This window comes from Phyllobates terribilis, unplaced genomic scaffold, assembly GCF_046119375.1.
Source record: "Phyllobates terribilis strain yellow unplaced genomic scaffold, ASM4611937v1 Scaffold_11__3_contigs__length_659146591, whole genome shotgun sequence".
NCBI classification, from domain to species: Eukaryota; Metazoa; Chordata; class Amphibia; order Anura; family Dendrobatidae; genus Phyllobates; species Phyllobates terribilis.
Window position 1 is genome coordinate 329,595,528 of NW_027362771.1, and position 6,000 is coordinate 329,601,527.

The window sequence follows — 6,000 nt, forward strand, 5'->3', positions numbered from 1 at the left end:
CTGCACAACGACTTTGGCATACCTCCCAACTTTTGAAGAACAGAAAGAGGGACAAATTATGTGGCGCGCTTAGTGTACGCCACGCCCATTTACCATTTCTTTGACCCCGGGCAGGAGGAGTTGTCAGAGGGGCGCTGGCAGTGAGGGACATTCAGCAGATGCCCCAGACTGCAGGGCACAGACCCAAATCTGGGACTGTCCGCTGTATCCCGAACAGTTGGGACTAGAGATGAGCGGATGGATTCCTGGGTCTCTGGTCCAGGTCAGTGCTACCTGGCGGCTGGACGGGAGGCTGTGAATCTCTAACCATACGGCGTCCCCAGCGACTTTTGATCACACAGGGAAGCACGACGTCATCTGTGCGTCCTGCTCATCTCTAGTTGTGGATTATTTTTTGTTCCCTCATTCATAGTCGGAGCCACCAGAACTTTCTCATCATTATGTAGCTTCACTATACGACATCCGACTTTTATGTGTCTGTAAGGCCGTGTTCACACAGTGCAGAAATACTGTGTTTTTTGTTTTCAGCAGGATCTGCACCAAACTACTCATAACAATCTTCTCCCCCTGATTTGATGCATTTTTGGTACAGATGTGAAGCTGTGTACTTTTTATAGTACAGAAAAGTTTTGATTCTGCCCTTAAAAAAGTAACTGAAGTTTTTTACAGGCATTTTTTTTCAGCTCCACATAGAAGTCATGAGAAAAAAACAAAACACCAAAACCGCCCAGGTCAGCAGCATCTTTAGACCACAGGATGCGCAGTTCTCATGGAATCACATCCACTTTGCTTGGACAGTTAAACAGCAGAATTTATGTGCAAAAAAAGCAACAGAAAATATGCAGCATTTACGCTACATGTGAATACGGTCTAAATTTTTGGCAAATGTGATTCCATGAAATCTCCACCCCTTGTGGTCTGAAAATGCTGCTGAACTCTGTGGTTTTGGTGCATTTTTTCTCTAGGCTTCTTCTGAAAAAAAAAAGACATGTAAAAAAAAAAGTTGCACTTTTAAGCTCAGAATCAAAGCTTTTATGAACTATTAGAAAAGCATTAAAAACTCTGCTTCATATCTGCCCCAAAATCGCATCAAATATGGGGGAAAAACACATTAAAGAAACGCAGCAAACATGCAATAATCAGAGGAGATTGTTATTGGGCTGTGTCGTGAGGACTGCAGAAAAAAAGCAGCAGAAAGAACGCAGCATTTACGTTACGTGTGAACGCGGCCTCAGCATTACAGTTTATTACATTTTTTATGGGTTTAATAGAGAAAAAATATTAATCACGCCATTTTTTTTTATGCCATTTATCATTTCCCGTAAATAATCTGATCGCTGTATTGTGCCGGTCGTTACGGTTACAGGGACACTAAATATGTCTATTATTTGCTGATTTGTGATGTTTATTATTTAAAAAAAAAGCATTAAAAATTACATTATTTTTCTCATTAGTGTTTTTCATTATTATTTTTTAGTAATTTTATGGGATGAAAAAATCTCTTATTTTCCCTTTATAATAAAAATACATAGATTGTGCACAGTAGAGTATTTCTATCAGTATAATCTACCTGTGAAATCAGAGCCTGCAGTACAGATCAAGTAAACAAAATTCTCCCCATTAGGGTATGTCCCACAATCCGGAGCTGCTGCGGCTTCCGCCCTCATTATGCAAATGAGCAATTTTTTTTTCTCATTGATGTTAGTCTATGGGGAAAGCCCGCATGCAGACCTGCAGGAGAAATTGACATGCTGCTGTCTGAAAGACGCGCCACATGTCAGTTTCCGCAGCTGATCCGCAGGTGCACAGAGAAGCATAGTGGACATAGGATTTCTAGAAATCCCATCCACTATGCTGTAACATCTGGACGCTGCCTGGTTTGACGCTGTATAAACACGCAGCTCAAACCCGCAGCGGCTCCGGATCATGGGCACATACCGTTACATCACCAGAACTTATGGCTCCTGCCTGTAATGTTAAGTTTGTGGATTCGAGACCTGGGAAGAAGCAAAAATGGAGAAAATTATATTTTTGTAATTTCTTATTATTTCTTATCCTTTTTACTACTTTTGTAGGAACAAAAAATCTTTTTCTTCATCTCAGTATACAGGGACCATAGAAATACATTGTTATAAATACAATGTATCTCTATGGACAAGTATATTCTGCTTCTGGGTTGACTGCCTGTCAAGATTACCAAATTCTCCAATGCGTATCGTTATAAGCTGTGGCTCACTGGTAGAGCTGCAGCTTGCGAACATGGAGATGCGGTAAGACCTGATCACAGGAGAAGCAGTGAATATATAATTTTATGCACTGAGCAGAGATATGTGGCCCCGCCCTCGAGGAGAAGGCGCTTAGAAGCGATGAAGACATCTGAGCGAAGTACCAGAATCAGACAAAAGCTCTGACGTGACGCCGGACTGAGCCCTCAAAGTGGGACAGTCACACTGAATCCGGGATGGTTGGGAGCTATGATTTTGGCTAGGCCAATATTGCCACCATGAAACGCATGTTGCAAAAAAATCCGACTTGTCAGAGTGCGACCCTATTGCTTTGCATTGTGCTGTCTAAAGAGAACTTAATAGAGTTGATGCAAATTGCAGGAACCGGTCCAGTAGCCACATCAGTGATCTGTGACTGTTGGTATGGAGCCCTAATAACCACCTCCTACCTGACACCATCTTTGGCTCCTTTTTTGATCAGCCGGCCTGGCACAATGTCATTGTTGTGGCGTGATGCACATATGACGTCACGCCAGGCCGGCCAATTAAAAGAAGAGCCGCGTATACTGGGAGGGAGAAAGCAGGACGGTCACAGTATACTGACTTGGCAACCGGACCAGATCCTGCGAATCCATGAGTTCTATCTCTACAAGGGACCCACTCGAAGGTGCAATACTTATTCCAGAGTGGGTCAAAGTTCCCTCAGAACAATGTCACAGACTGATAAAGTAGATAATGCTTAGGTGGTTCTACAAGCCATTGATTCATGGGGTGTACTTCATTTTTCACACTGCTTCAGCATTTTGGCCTAGTTCTTTTTAAATAAGGACACGTAATTTGTCATGTGTTGTTAGTATCTGAGGGCTTATTTACCTAATAAAAGATTTTCAAAATGTATCTGATCTGCACCAGTCATGTTTTCCCAGGCGAAGCCACTTCAGGAGAGCGCCGGCGATTGTTTTCCTGATGAGTTTTGTTATTGTTCTTGCAGCGGCACTACCACCGCCATCTTTTACTCTATAATTTCAAGTATAGAGAAGAGGCAGCTTGCTAGCAGAACATGTCACTTCTTTTAACTGCTTATGGGTCTCTGGTTAAAAAAGATGACGTAAGACAGAAAATGTGCACAGCAATGTTCTTTTGACATTGCTGTGCATTATGTTCATTTTTGTGGGTCAGTAACCCCCTAAAAAGACACCATATTCACATACTCTAAGGACCAGAAGTTTTTATTCTGCCCTGATATGTACAACTATAGAACTCAAAGAGAGTGTGCTTAGTTTTTCTCATGACTATATGTACACCTTTGCACAGATTTTTTTTTTTATTATTCATTTGCTTCCTAAATGCAAAATTTAGCAACTTTCTAAATAGTCTTCGGAAATGTTCTCTACCATTCGGTTATTTCGTCTGTCAGAGCTCCTTCTCAGTTGTGACGGCCCTCTGCACTCCCCTCCCTTCTCTCAGCGTTTAGCCAAATTCATTTGTCGAGGGTTTTTTTCTTTCTCATATGCAAAAAAACAGGCCAGTTTTCATCAATATACTGGATCCAGTTTTCATTCATTTTTTGGTCTGGTGTGTCATCCATTTTTCCAATATACAGAAGCAAGAAAGAAAAAGAAAAAAAAACAGCTGGACATTTTTAAGCTTCTCCTAGCAGTCAGTGAAAAGTACACAGATGCAAATGGATATTTATTATTTATTTTACTCACTTATATAGAACCATTCACTCTACAGCACTTTTTCAGACATAATCATCACTGTCCCCATCGGGGCTCACAATCTAGATTCCCTATCAGTATGTCTTTGGAGCGTGGGAGGAAACCGGAGAACCCAGAGGAAACCCACGCAAACATGGGGAGAACATACAAACTCCTTGCAGATGTTGTCCTTGGTGGGATTTCAACCCAGGACCCCAGCGCTGCAAAGCAATAGTGTTAACCACTGATGTAAATATGTTGCCCATTTTACAATGACACATTTCCTTTAGTGGGAAATTCTGTTGACAAAAGGGACCAGAGTAGGGAATGTTTCCTTTTTTATTTTATGCAGACCATCAGAAAGGAAAAATAAAGGAAATGTGAATAGTCCCTTAGTGTGCCATAAGCGAAAAACACTGATCACAATCGTAATTGAAAAACAGAGGTGAATGAGCCCTTAGAGATAATAGCAGGTAAGGGGAAGACATTATACACAGATCTCCAGTGGAGAGGGTAGAAAGGGGCATTATAGTCCTAGGTAGGGCAGAGAAAAGAAGGCTATAGGTGGAAGACTGAGGCTTGATTCCTCAAGCAGTTTTTTGCCAGAATTCTGGCATAACATTGAAATGTCACAAATATTTTGCACAACTCAAACTTGTAAAAAAAGGTTGCTACTTAGGCATTCACGCCAGTTGCAGCCAGCTGTGCTAACTTTTTGAAAAGTTGAAGGAGCTTAGAGAGAGGGCAAACGAGCCCAACAAATTTATCACAATTTACACTAAAAAACTGGCATAAATTATGGCAGGCATGCCATCTGGCGTACATTTTTGGTAGTGGAGCACGCCTCTTAATGAATTTGGCATTTCTTACTTCAGCGCTCCCTTCTTTAAGACACTATGTTCTGGGTGTGGTTTGGCACCTGTTTCAATGTAATATCTGTATTTTAGGCATACACACACTAGTTAATAAAGTTACATATTTATAGAGGTAGCCCAGGTTTAAAAAAAAATTGTGTTCATTGCTTAGGAAGTCATTTTTTTTGCTATATTGTTTACTAAGCAGAGGCATTAATATTACATCTGCTACTTATAAGGCCCCCTTCACACATCAGTGTCTCCAGTACGTGTGGTAAGTTTTCACACATACCGGAGACACACACGCACATCCATCATAATCTATGGGGCTGCACACATGTCCGTGTGACTCACACGCAGATTGTCCGTTTTTTCAGGTAGCACGGATGTCAATACATTCTGCACAAGTGCACAGGGATGACAAAGTGTGACTTCCCTGTGCTGTCCGTGTGACACGTACAGGAATAGAATGCAGAATAGAAATGACAGATGTTTAGGTGTTAAAGATGTGCAAAGATGGAGATAGATATCCATGAGATATATAATTAGTGTTTTGGGTGTGTAGCTTACTGTACTTGTATTAAGCAAATGATAAAAAAATGGATGCGGGGTCTTCCCTATTTTTGATAACCGGCAAAGGTAAAGTAGACAGCTGCGTGTTGATATTATCAGGCTGGGAAGGTCCATTGTTATTGGGCCCTTCCCTGCCTAAAAATACAAGTCTGGAGCCTCCCCAGAATTGGTGCATCACTGGGGTTGTCGTCGTTCTCTGCGACTTTGAATATCAGTAACTTTACTGCTATTCACAGTTTCTGGGGCCGGATTCGGTGAACAACATCAGAGCTGCGTGGGAACATTTCTGGTAATAAATTAGTGAATGTGGGATCATCTCTTGTTTTTGTTCCTTTCTTTTTCTGTTTTTCAGGTTTACATTTCTGGACTACATTGGATTTGGTAGACTACAACGGACCTGCGTGGAATTTTTTTTTTTCAATAAATTGGTGAACCAGGGATAGTGTGGTGGAGTCTTTATTCAAATAAAGTTTTTTGTGTGTGTGTATTGTTTTTTATTACTGGCTTAGTAATGGAGTTGTCTGATAGACACCTCTCCATTACTAACCCCAGGGCTAGTTGCCAGCTGTGCTTTTTGACGAATCACAGCTAAAATCAACCCCATCTACCATTAGCCCGGTTAACACCGCATCAGGGCAATTTGGAAGA